The sequence below is a fragment of the Hyaena hyaena genome, unplaced genomic scaffold, assembly GCF_003009895.1.
Source record: "Hyaena hyaena isolate Hyena2069 unplaced genomic scaffold, ASM300989v1 scaffold_209, whole genome shotgun sequence".
Classification (NCBI taxonomy): domain Eukaryota; kingdom Metazoa; phylum Chordata; class Mammalia; order Carnivora; family Hyaenidae; genus Hyaena; species Hyaena hyaena.
Window position 1 is genome coordinate 1,739,910 of NW_024080844.1, and position 14,492 is coordinate 1,754,401.

Here is a 14,492-nt window from a genome sequence, read left to right on the forward strand (position 1 = left end):
TTAATAAATTAACCACTGAAAATCATTTCTAAAATGAGTATTGGCATCTCAGAAATACTATAAAATAAGCTATACAGGCTTCTGGCCCTCTCTCCTCAATTTACTAGAATGCCCTCTTGATTTCTTAATCTTGTCCTCTAATAAAATCTAGCCTAAGGAAAGACTTTTATTAACTCATCAATAATGAATACAATATTACTGGTAAAAGTTATTAAGGTCTATTTCCTGGGGTTATTGGCATTTTAACAGGTAGCAAAGTTTTAAAGCAGTAGAATCAGCATCTAATAGTAAAATACCAGATGCTCATTAGTATTAGAAAGGCTTCTGGAGCAGGAACCTTTTGGGCAAGCATTTCCAAATGATTCCACATAAGCAGAGGGCCCTTCCCAGATCAGAATCATGTATCACTGCATTTCAGCAGCGAAGAGCCCATTTTCTTCTTTATTTAAAACTTATTTATTGTGAGAGAGGGTGTGCAAGTGGGGTAGAGGCTGAGGGAGAGGGGGAGAAAGAGAGAGAGAAAAGACAGAGAGAGCAAGTCCCAAGCAGGTTCCACACTCAGTGAAGAGCCCGACACGAGGCTCGATCTCACTACAGAGAGATGACGACCTGAACTGACATCAAGAGTTGGATGCTCAATTGACAGAGCCACCCAGGTGTCCTAAGCCTGTCCTCTTGGAAGGGTAAAGTTCACTGCCAATTTCTCAAACGTTAGGAGTTCTTAGATGTTCTTTCTAAACTCTTCACATTATATCGAATGTAATTAGTGATGTCAACAAAGATGATGCAAGTAAAGAAGACAAGTTGAAATGAAATATAACAAAAATGACCAATACTCATACAGACAAGTTTTCAAGGAAAAAAAATCCCAATTTTAGTTTTATGACTATAATATTTTCCCTTTCTCATAAACAATTCACAAGGATGAGTTTTAGGGCCAAATTTCTCAGGTTTAATTCCTGATATGGCAACTAATAACCTTCCTGTGCCTAAATGCTTATCTGAAAAATGAGGATAATAATGCACCTACACTTCAATGGTTGTACTGAAGATTACATAGGTTAATCCTTGTAAAATAACTGTTATCACCACTACTGCGATACTAATAGATAGAAGTTCTTACTTCCAACATGAATGGAGAAATATCATTGGAGATATCAATAGAGAACTCAGTAGAGATCCCAGAAAAATACTATCATAGCACTTAACATAACTGACATTTACAGACTACTGCACTCCACAAATGCAGAATACATTCTTTACAAGTACTCTCAGAACATTTACCAAAAAGACCATATGTTGAGTCAAAAAGTTAGTCTCAACAATTTAAAAGGATTTAAATCACACAGGCTATGTTCTCTGATCAAAATGACACAAATTAGAAATCAGTAACAGAAAGGTAACTGGAAAAATCACAAAAATTTGAAAAGTAAATAATACATTTCTAAACAACCCATATATCACAAAAGAAATAATACAGAATTGATGAAAAATATTTCAACTCAAATGAATACACAAAGAATCAAGTCTTATGGGTACAGCTAAAGCAGCAGTGAGAGGGGAAGTTATAACTTTAAAAGTGAAAAGCATCAGGAGAAAACATTTTATTTTTTTTTTTTAAGAGAGAGAGAGAGAGAGACAGACAGAGAAAGCAAGAGGAGGGGAAAAGAGACAGGGAAATAGAGAGAATCCCAAGTAGGCTCTGTGCTGTCAGTACATTACAGAGGTTCAAATTCACAAACTGTGAGATCAAGATCTGAGCCAAAATCAAGAGTCGGACACTTAAGTGACTGAACCACCCAGGCACCCCAGGAAAAAATTTTTTTGAATCAGTGATCTAATCTTCACATGGAGAAACTAGAAAAAGAAAAACAAGTTAAATCCAAAGTAGGAGGGAAAAAAAAGAAAATAACAAAACAAAAGGAATCACAGAAAACAACGGAAATCAATGAATAAATTTCTGATCCTTTTGAGAAAAAAAAAACCAATAAAATTAATAAACTTCTAGCTAGGCTAATTTTAAAAGAGAGTGAGAGAGAGAATACAAAAATTATATCACAAATAAAAGCAGATCCTATAAATCCTAATGATATTAAAAAGAAAATAAGATGATATTTTACACAATGAATTAAATATCCTTGATTAAACTGAAAATTTCTTGAAAGATACAAATCACCAATAATAACTCAAGAAGAAATAAAAATAATAAACAGAAAACACAATATCTAATAAGGATATTATAACTGACAGTCTTCCCACAAAGTAAACTTTAGGCCCATATGGCTTCACTGGTGAATTCTAACTAATATTTAAGAAAGAAATAGTATAGTCTTAAATACTTCAAGCAAATGGAAGAAAAAAATGTGAACTGTTTGGTGAGAACATTACATTAATACTAAAATCTGACAAAGACTTTATGATAAAACTACAGACCAACAGTCTTCATGAAAATAGACGTAAAAATCTTTAACAAAGTATTACTAATTTTAATCTAGCTTATATATGAAAATAATATTATACTGACTAATATATATATAAATAATAGCATCATGATATTAGGATAAGTGGAGCTTATCCTAAAAAATGCAAAGTTAGCTTAACATTTGAAAAATCAGTGTCATTCAACATAATAATGGAGAAAAAAGGAACTTGAACATATATATATACACAAAAAGTATTTAATAAAATCCAACACATTCATGGGGAAAAAAAAACATTCAGCAAGGCAAGAAAAAGAAACTAAAGTAATCAAATTGGAAAAAAAAGATATGAACTGTCTTTATACACTGGATGACATTATTGCATATATAAAAAACATTCAAGCTTTATAAAACTAATAAACTTAGGTTGTAGGAAATAAGGTCAAAGGACAAGTAAATGTTTATATTCTAGCAATGAACAATCAAAAATTTAAATTGTACAAAATACATCTTTTGCAAGGAGTTAAGATGGCGGAGCAGCATGGAGACCCTGAGCTTGTCTCATCCATTAAACACAGATCAGCACCAAATCATTTTGAACACCTGGGAAATTTATCTGAGGATTAACACAACAATCTGCATAACCTGAGCCACAGAATTCTGCAGATACACTATCAAGCTTTTTCAACAAGCAGACCAAAAGACACGTAGGACCTAGCTTCCTTTATTTGTTTTGCTTTTCATTTTTAATTTTTTATTCTATTAATTTTCTTCTTCCTCCAAAATAACAAAACAAAGGAATTCATCCCAAAAGAAAGAACAAGAAGAAATGTCAGTCAGGGGCTTAATCAACCCAGATGTAAGCAAGATGTCTGAACCAGGATGTAGAAACACAATAAGAAGAATACTAGCTGGAGATGAAAAAAGCACAGAATCCCTTCCTGTGGATATAAAAGAAGTAAAATCTAGCCAGGAAAAATTAAAAATGCTATTACCAAGATGCAATCTCAAATGAAAGCCACAATGGCATGGATGAACAAAGCAGAGCAGCAAACCAGTAATACAGAAGACAAAATTATGAATAATGAAGCCGAAAAAAAAGAGGGAAACAAAGGAAAAAGGGCACAATACAAGACTTAGAGAACTCAGTGACTGATTAAAAAGGAGTAACATCTGAATCATATGAATCCCAGAAGACAAAGAGAGAGAAAAAGGAACAGAAGGTTTGTGTGACCAAATTATAGCATGAGACCCTCCATCAAAATCCAAGAAGCACAGAGAACTCCCATTAGATTCAACAAAAAAAAACAGCCATAACAAGACATCATGGTCAAATTCACAAAATACTCAGGCAAGGAAAGAATTCTGAAAGCAGCAAGGGAAAAAAAGTCCTTAACCTATAAGGGAAGACAGATCAGGTTGTCAGCAGACCTATCCAGAGAAACTTGGCAGGATAGAAAGGGGTGGCAGGATATTTTCAACATGCTCAAATCAGAAAAATATGCAGCCAAGAATTCTTTATTCAGAAAGGATGTCATTCAAAATGTAAGGAGAGATAATGAGTTTCCCAGACAAATAAAAGCTACATAAGTTCATGATCATTAAACCAGCCTTGCAAGAAATTTTATGGGGGACTCTTTGAGTGGAAAAAAGATGAAACAAAACAAAAAAGACCAAAAGCAACAAAGACTAGAAAGGACCTGAGAATATTACCAGAAACTCCCAACTCCACGGGCACTAAATGGCACTAAATTCTTATCTTTCAGTACTCACTCTAAATGTCAATGGACTAAATGCTCCAATCAAAGACACAGGGCATCCAAATGGATAAGAAAACAAGACCCAACTATATGCTGCCTGCAAGAGACCCATTTTAGACCTAAAGATACCTGCAGATTAAAAGTAAAGGGATGAATAACAATCTGTCATTCTAACGGTCATCAAAAGAAAGCTGGAGTAGCCATACTTACATGAGACAAATTAGATTTTAAAATACTGTAACAAGAGATGAAGAAGGGCATCATGTCATTAATTAAGCAGTCTATCCACCAAGATGATCTAACAATTATAAACGTTTATACCCCCAAAATAATGGCACTCAAGTATATAAATCAATCACACACATAAACAAACTCATTTAATAATATAATAGAAGGGGACTTCAACATCCCACTTACAGCAATGGACAGATCATCTAAGCGGAAACTCAACAAGGAAACAATGGCTTTGAATGACACACTGGACTGGATGGACTTAACAGATATATTCAGAACATTTCACCCTAAAGCAGCAGAATACACATTCTTCTTCAGTGCACATGGAACATTCTCCAGAACAGATCACATGCTGGGCCACAAATCAGCCCTCAACAAGTACAAAAAGACTGAGATCATACATTGCATATTTTCAGACCACAACACTATGAAACTCAAAATCAATCACAAGAAAAAAAATTGGAAAGACCATAAGTACTTGGAGATTAAAGAACACCCTACTGGGGCACCTGGGTGGCTCAGTCAGTTAAGCGTCCAACTTCAGCTCAGGTCATGATCTCACAGTTCATGGGTTGAAGCCCCACATCGGGCTCTATGCTGACAGCTAGCTCAGAGCCTGGAGCCTGTCTTTGGATTCCATGTCTCTCTCTCTCTGACCCTCCCCTGCTCACACTGTCTCTCTCTCTCTCTCTCTCTCTCTCTCTCTCTCAAAAATAAATAAAATATTTAAAAAAAAAAAAGAATGCCCTACTAAAGAATGAATGGGTTAACTAAAAAATTAAAGAGGAAATTAAAAAGTATATGGAAGCCAATGAAAATGATAACACCACAGCCCAAAACCTTTGGGATGCAGCAAAGGCAGTCATAAGAGGAAAGCATATATAGCAATCTCAGCCTTCCTAAAGAAGGAAGAAAGGTCTCAAATATACAATATAACCTCACACCTAAAAGAGCTGGAAAAAGAACAGCAAATAAAGCCCAAAAACAGTAGAAGAAGGGAAATAATGAAGATTAAAGCAGAAATCAATGATATTGGGGGGAAAAAACAGATCAGTGAAACCGGAAACCGTTGATAAACCCCTAGCCAGACTGATCACAAAGAAAAAGGAAAGGACCCAAATAAATAAAATCATGAATGAAAGGAGAGATCACAACCAACACCAAAGAAATACAAACAATAATAAGAGACTATTGTGAACAATTATATGCCAACAAACTGGGCAATCTGGGAGAAATGGACAAATTCCTAGAAACATAGAGACTACCAAAAATGAAACAAAGAAATAGAAAATTTGCACAGACTTATAACTAGTAAAGAAATTGAAACAGTAATCCAATATCTCCCAGCGGGGCACCTGGATGACTCAGTTTAAACGTCCAACTTTGGCTCAGCTCATGATCTCACAGTTCATGAGTTCAAGCCCTGCACTGGGCTCTGTGCTGACAGAGCCTGTCTCTCAGAAATAATAAATGAATAGATCTTAGGTGAAAAAAAAACCTCCCAATAAACAAGAGTCCAGAGCCAGATTGCTTTCCAGGGGAATTCTACCAAACATTTAAAGAAGAGTTAACACCTATTTTTTGAAGGTTTTCCAAAAAACAGAAATGAAAGGAAAACTTCCAAACTCCTTCTATGAGGACAACATTACCTTGACTCCAAAACCAGACAAAGACCCTACTAAAAAGGAGAACTACTACCAATGCTAAATTGGTAAGACCAATTTACCTGATGAACATGGATGCAAAAATTCTCAACAAGATACCAGCAAACCAGATCCAAGAATACATTAAAATAATAATTCACCACGATCAAGTGGGGTTTATTCCTAGGATGCAGGGCTGCCTCAATATCCACAAATCAATGTGATAAAAAGAAAGAATAAGAACCACATGATCCTCTCAATAGATGCAAGAAAAACATTTGACAAAACAAAGCATCCTTTCTTGATAACAAACCTCAAGAAAGTAAAGATAAAAGGATCATACTTCAAGATCATAAAGGCCATATATGAAAGATCCACCGCTAATATCATCCTCAATGGGGAAAAACTGAGGCCTTTCCCCCTAAGGTCAGGAATATGAGTAGGATGTCCACTCTCCCCACTGTTATTCAACATAGTGTTGGAAGTCCTGGCCTTAGTAATCAGACAACAAAATGAAATAAAAGGCATCCAAATAAGCAAGGAGGAAGTCAAACTTTCACTCTTTGCAGACGACACGATACTCTATGTGGAAACCTGGAAGACTCCACTAAAAGACTGCCAGAACGGATACGAGAATTCAGCAAAGTCGCAGGATATAAAATCAATGTACAGAAATTCAGTTGCATTTCTATACACCAATAATAATGAAACAGCTGAAAGAGAAATCAGGGAATAGATCTCATTTACAACTGCACCAAAAACCTTAAAATACCTAATAATAAAACTAACTAAAGAGGTAAAAATCTATACACTGAAAACTATAGAAAACTTATGAAAGAAATTGAAGAAGACACCAAAAAATGGAAAACCATTCCATGGTCATGGGTTGGAAGAACAAATATTGTTAAAATGTTGGTACTACCCAAAGCAATCTACACACTCAATGTAGACTGAATATAGATTCAACGGTGCATTCAACTCGTATCAAATAACACCAGCATTCTTCACAGAGGTAGAGCAAACAACCCTTAAATTTGTATGGAACCAGAAAAGATGCTGAGTAGTCAAAGCAATCCTGAAAAAGAAAACTGTAAGCTGGAGGCATCACAATTCCAGACTTCAAGCTGTATTACAAAGCTATAATCATCAAGTCACTACGGTACTAGCACAAAAAAAGACACATAGATCAATGGAACAGAATCTAGAACCCAGAAATGGCCCCACAAATGTATGGCCAACTAATCTTTGACAAAGCAGGAAAGAATATCCAATGGAAAAAAGACAGTCTCTTCAGCAAATGGTGTTCAGAAAACTGGAATGACATGTATAAGAATGAACCTGGACCACTTTCTTACACACACAAAAATAAATTCAAAATGGATGAAAGACCTAAATGTAACAGCTAGCTAACAGACACATGAAAAGATGCTCAATGTCACTCGTCATCAGGGAACTACAAATCAAAACCACAATGATATATAACCTCACACCTGTCAGAATCGCTAAAATCAACAACTTGCAACAACAGAAGTTGGCGAAGATGCAGAGAAAGAACCTTTTTGCACTGCTGGTGGGAATGCAAACTGGTGTATCCACTCTGGAAAACAGTATGGAGGTCATCAAAAAATTAAAAAACAAAAAACTACCTTATAACCCAGCAATTACACTACTAGGTGTTTATCCAAAGGATACAGAGTGCTGATTTGAAGGGGCACATGCACCCCAATGTTTATAGCAGCACTACTGACAATAGCCAAAGTATGGAAAGACCTTAAATGTCCACTGACTGATAAACAGATAAAGAAGATGTGGTATATATATACAATAGAGTATTACTTGGCAATCAAAAAGAATGAAATTGTTCCATTTACAACAACATAGATGGAACTAGAGTGTGTTATGCTAAGTGAAATAAGCCAGTCAGAGGAAGACAAATATCATATGATTTCACTCATGTGGAATTTAAGATAGAAAACAGATGAAGATAAGAGAAGGGAAGGGGAGCAGAAATAAAAACTGAGAGGGAGACAAACCATAAGAGACTCTTAAATACAGAGAACAAACTGACGGTTCCTGGCAAGGTCTTGAGTAGGGGGTTGGGCTAAATAGGTAAGGGGCATTAAGGACGACACTTGTTACGATGAGCACTGAGTATTATATGTAAGTGATGAACCACTAAATTCTATTCCTGAAATCATTATTATACTATATGGTAACTAACTTGGATTTAAATTTTAAAATTAAAAAATAAACAAAAAAACCCAAAATACATCTTTTAGTCACATAAAAATATTAAATTCCTTGAGACAATGTAACAAAATATGAGTAAAAGCTATCTACTAAAACTAACAACACTGCTCAGAGAAATTAAAGAAAAGCTATGTACTATGTGATATGCCACCTACATTGATTGGAAGGCTTGATATTAGTGGGTTGTTTTAAGTTTTTATTTTTAATCACCCAGTGATCATCATGACAACTGCACTCCTTAATCCCCAACACCTATTTCACCTATACCCACACACATGTTCCCTTGGTAACCATCACTTTGTTCTTTAGAGTTAAGAGTCTGTTTCTTGGTTATCTTCTCTCTTTCTCTTTGTTCATTTATTTCTTAAATTCCACATATCAGTGAAATCATATGGTATTTGTCTTTCTCTGACTTATTTCGCTTAGCACTTTACTCTCCAGCTCCATCCATGTTGCAAATGGCAAGACTTAATTCTTTTTTATGGCTGAATAATATTCCTTTGAGGTGAGATAGACATATAGATATAAATATAGATGTACACATGTAGATATATAGATATAGATCAATCACTTTTTCTTCATTCACTAATTGATGGACACTTGAGCTGTTTCCATATATTGGTATTGCAAATAATGCTACTATAAACATTGGGGTGCATGTGCTCCTTCAAATCAGCATTTTTGTATCCTTTGGATAAATTCCTAGTATTCCTAGTATGACTCAGGGAGATTGCTGGGTCAGAGGATAGTTCTATTTCTACTCTTTTGAGTAACCTACATACTGTTTTCCACAGTGGCTGCACCAGTTTGCATTCCCACCAATAGTGTAAAAGGGTTCCTTTTTCTCTACATCCTTGTCAACACCTATTTCTTCTGTTGTTGATCTTATGTTGTTTCTTATGTACTGCCATTCTGGAAAGTATGAGGTGATAGCTTATTGTAATGTGGATTTGCATTTCACTGATAAGTGATGATGAGCATCTTTTATCAGTATGATGACCATCTGTATGTCTTCTTTGGAGAAATGTCTGTTCATGTCTTCTGCCCATTTTTAATTGGATTATGTGTTTTTGGGGTGTTGAGTTGTATCAGTTCTTTATATATTTTGGATAGTAACCTTTTATCAGATATGTCATTTGCAAATATCTTTTTCCATTCCATAGGTGGCCTTTTAGTTTCATTGATTATTTCCTTTGCAGTGTAGAAGCTTTTATTTTTATGAAGTCCCAGTGCTTTATTTTTCCTTTTGTTGCCCTTGCCTTGGGGACCTATCTATAGAAAAGGTGCTATAGCCAATATCAGAGAAATTACTGCCTGTGTTCTCTTGTAGGATTTTTATGGGTTCAGATCTCACATTTAGGTCTTTAATCCATTTTGAATTTATTTTTGTGTATGGTTGAAAAAGTGGTCCAGTTTCATTCTCTTGCATGTAGCTGTCCAGTTTCCCAAAAACCATTTGTTAAAAAGACTGTCTTTTTCCCATTGGATATTCTTTCTGCTTTGTCAAAGATTAACTGACCATGTAATTGTGGGTTTATTTCTGGGTTTTCTAATCTATTCCATTGATCTGTATGATTATTTTTGTGTCAGTACCATACTGTTTTGATGACTACAGCTTTGTAACATATTTTGAAATCTGGAATTGTGATGCCTCCAGCTTTACTTTTCTTTTTCAAGGTTGCTTTGACTATCCAGGATCTTTATGTTTCCATACAAATTTTCGGATTATTTGTTCTAGTTCTATGAAAGATGCTGGTGGCATTTTGATAGGGGTTGCATTAAATTTGCAGACTGCTTTGGGTAGTATAGACAAGTGAACAATATTCTTCCAATCTATGAGCAGTGCCTGTGTCATCTTTATTTCTTTCTTGAATGACTTATAGTTTGCAGAATACAGGTATTCCATCTCTTTGGTTAGGTTTATTCCTAAGTATCCTAATATTTTTAGTGCAATTATAAATTACATTGTTTTCTCAGTTCCTCTTTCTGCTGCTTCATTACTGGCATAAAGAAATGCAACAGATTTCTATACAGTGATTTTGTATCCTGTGACTTTACTGAATTAATGTTTCGGTGTTACCAGTTTTTTGAGTAGAATCTTTCATGTTTTTTATGTAGAGTATAGTGAAAATTTTACTTCTCCCTTACCAACTTGGATGCCTTTCATTTCTTTTAGTTTTCTGATGCTGTGGCTAGGACTTCTGGTACTATGTTGAATAAAAGTGGTGAGAGTGGGCATTCTTATCTTGTTCCTGACCTTAGGGGTAAGGCTCTCAGTTTTTCCCCCCTGAGGATGATGTTAGCTTTTCAGATATGGGAAAGGCCTAATATTGTTAAGATAGTAAGTCTTTCCAAAATGATATAAGGCAATCCCAATCAAAATTGTGGCAGACATTTTTCTACAAACTGACAAACTAATGCTAAAATTCAGATAAAAAATGCAAAATACTTGAAACAGACAAAACAACTTTGAAAAATGTCAGAAATCTTACAACACCAGACTTTAAAATTTGCTAAAACACTGTAGTGGCCAAGACTGTGTGGTATTTATTGGTACAAAAAAGACCTAAAGATCAATGGCATGGAATATAGAGTCCAGGAATCAATGGTCAAAAAGTACAAATAATTTTTAAAAATTGATAAATATAGCTATCAAAATTACGAATGCAGCTCTTCAAAAGGCACTGATAAGAAAATAAAAATGCAAGCCATTGTCAGGGGGAAATATTTGGAACTAGTGTATGTGACAAAAGACATACTCAGAATATATAATGAACCCTTGCAACTCAGTAATACAAACAAAAGAGTGGGCAAAAAATTTAAGTATTTATAATGAAGTTATATAAATGACCTATACATAAGCATAAGAAGTTCAAAATCATTGTGAAATGCAAATTAACACTGCAATCAGTTATATCTACACATCTGTAAGAAGCTAAAATTTAAACGGCTGATAATACTAAGCGGTGACAAGGATGAAGAGAAACTGGAATACATGTACATCAACAGAGGGAAAATAAAGTGAGCAAGCACTTTAGAAAACAGTTTGGCTGTCTCTTATGAAGCATCCACTTACCCTATGACCCCGCTATTCCACTTCTAGGTATCTATCCAAGATAAATGAAAACCTATGTCTACACAAAGACATGCACACAGCAGCTTTAACCATACTAGCCAAAACGAGAAACAACTAAAATTCCAAACAGATAAATGGATAAACTGTGGTATATACTTACAAAGGCCTATCATTTCATAATAAAAAGGAATGAGTTACTGACACACACAACATGGATGAATCTCAAAAACACTGTTATATGAAAGAAGCCTTACACAAAAGAGCTCATAGTGTACACAAATTCAGTTATATGAAATGCTAGAAAAGACAATTCTGATCTACAATGTCAGAAAGAGACTACTACTTGTTTGAGGCTGAGCCTGGGGAGGAATGGGTGGGATGGCAAAATAGAATTTTTCAGTGTAATACAAACATTGTCTATGTTAATTTTAATGGTGGTTATTCAAGTGTATAAATTTGCCCAAAGTCATAAAGAGGGTGCATTGTACTGTGTGATAATTACACTTCAAAAAAGCTGATGTAGAAAAAACCCCTACCACAGACTACGAATTCTCATGTGATCAGGGACCCAGCTTCCTCTCATCACCTACTGTCTTCCCCTCTTGTGTGCTCCCTAGTCTTTCCAGCCCTATGGGCATTTGCACACACTGTTCCCTACTTTAATTCTAAATCCTCTGTCAGGCCTCAGGTCACAGGGCTCTCTCTCAGAAATTTTCACAGACTCCCTTCAGTCCCCTTCTTACATGCTCTTTTCACTCCCTGCAAGTGTAAAATGAATGAAATGAAGATGCCATTTGGCCCCAAATGGACACTAATTAGTGTAAATCATACTTTCCTACATTCCTCAGCATACAGATAAGCTCCTACTGTATTTGACAGCAGGAAAACTGACAAGAAAAAAATAATTTGGGGATGGGGAATCCCAACCAATATGTTATTATCCCCCAGGAATCTGATCTCATACTGTTTGAGTAGAGGACCAGTTCTGGGTTTATTTAGTAAATCCAGTAATCCCAGAATGATTCTAAGTGCCTGAGGTCCAAATCCCTCAAAACTGAAACTAACCCGTTCTCCTTTGAATCCTTTATATTAGGAAAGGCCTAGACCCAGAGTTTTCAAGGTAATAATGGCATTCAATGCTAACCTAATCCCTTCTTTCTACCAATGCTCTCTAGTCTAGACTGACATCTTGAAATTACTATCAATAGCCACAAACCAACCCAGTATCTGAAATACTGAAAGAAAGAAAGAAAGAAAGTAGCTTGGCCTTAGAGCAACATAGTGTGACTTATAGTAAGGAATTATACTCTCAGCCCTTGCAATAATTATTCAAATAAACTTTAGTAATTCATTTAACTTCTCTAAATTTCATTTTTTTTCCTTTTCATTATTTCTGCTCAGGGCAGGTATGCCTTCAGTCTCCACGGCTTGAACATGGATTATACCAAAATTAGAAACCATCTTCATTATATCTGATATTCATTTAAACCAGTTTGATAATGCACTTGTGATGAGCACGAGGTGTTATATGGAGCGCTGAATCACTACATTGTATACTTGAAACTAATAATTACACTGTATGTTAACTAAGTGGAATTTACTAATCACCTGAAAATGTCTTGAGGGGTTCTCCTTCTTTCTCTATTCTCAGGGGAAGCCTGTGTTGTTTGGTATGTGTATGCATATGTGTGTGCATGTGTGTTCACATGTTCACGTGTATGCATGCATGTCCGTATATGTGTACATTTCCCTAGTGCACAAGGTTTGAAGGCATTCATCAGTGAAAGTTTTCATAGTAAGTTCACTTTGCAAGAAAAATTCTGATTGCATATTCAACATATTTTATACATACAACAATTCAGATTTTCTATCTATACCTGTGTCCATCATTTTGGTAAATTGTGTTTTTGAGGATTTTGTCCATTGCATCTACATTTTCTAATATTTTGGCATAAAATTGTTCATAATAAGAATAAAAAATAAGTTACATTTAATAGACCTGAATATTTTAGGTAATTTTAATTTAATCTTAATTCACATGAAATGACCTTGTGCAGTATTTTTAATGTTTAATTAGTTGCTACTCATTCATAAAAAAAATCAGTAATTTTTAAAACATGAAAATAACATCTAATAATAAAAATTTAACATATATATTCTTAAAATTTATATAAATATATAAATCCTAGTACTCTTGTTTATCTTGCCATATATGTATATAGATTAACACACATATGTGAGAAAAAACTAACTTCTTTTTTAAGGTTTATTTATTTATTTTGAGAGAGAGAGAGCATGAGCAGAAGAGAGGCAGAGAGAGAGAGAGAATCCCAAACAGGATCCACACTGTCAGCAAAGAGCCTCATGATCATGACCTGAACTGAAGTCAAAGAGTCAGACACCTAACTGACTAAGCCACCCAGGCGTCCCAAGAAAAAGCTAACTTTTTATCAGGTCTCAAAAAGGAAGAATTAATGTAATTTATTAATTGTCACTGGAAGAATGATGACCATTCTTTCTATATAGCTCCTTTATTTACTCTTACACAACTCTGAATAATCCTTTGGCTCAAAATAGCAAATGAATTCTTCAATAGTCAAAACAATTAAGTTACCAAAAAATTAAAGAAAAGAAGGGAGGGAGGAAAATATGTCATAACAAAATTTGAAAAGATACTCAGGAGACTAATATTTTGAACACTGTTCATAAAATCTTCACTAGAATATGCTACAAAAAAAGGAAATAGTCTAAACAGTAATAAAAGTTGTGTCAAATCATTGCTCTAATAATTTTATGAAAGACAAAAAACACAATAATTTCAAAGTATCTAGTATATGAAGCCTAACTGAGCCACAAGTTTTTTATATAAAAATGGATAAGGGGCTTCTTTATTTGTTCACTATACTGATACTTGCTTTTACCATATTACATTTCACAGAGTATAGTCTATGAAGCAGCAAGCATTATTAAATTTGGGAAATGGTAGTACTAAATAATATATAAAGGATTTCCATTATTCAAATAGAGCATTTTACCCTCATTTCACAAAATAGACATTTAGAATTCCAATTATTTTTCACTGTTACCTTCTTCCTTCATTCCAAAACAA

General features: G+C 34.7%; 1 protein-coding gene across 3 annotated transcripts in view; it reads right to left on the reverse strand.

Moving 5' to 3' along the window:
* Nucleotides 1-14,492, reverse strand: part of RABGAP1L (RAB GTPase activating protein 1 like) — a 746,017-nt gene that overhangs the window by 599,739 nt on the left and 131,786 nt on the right. The gene's annotated exons all lie outside the window — the stretch shown is intronic.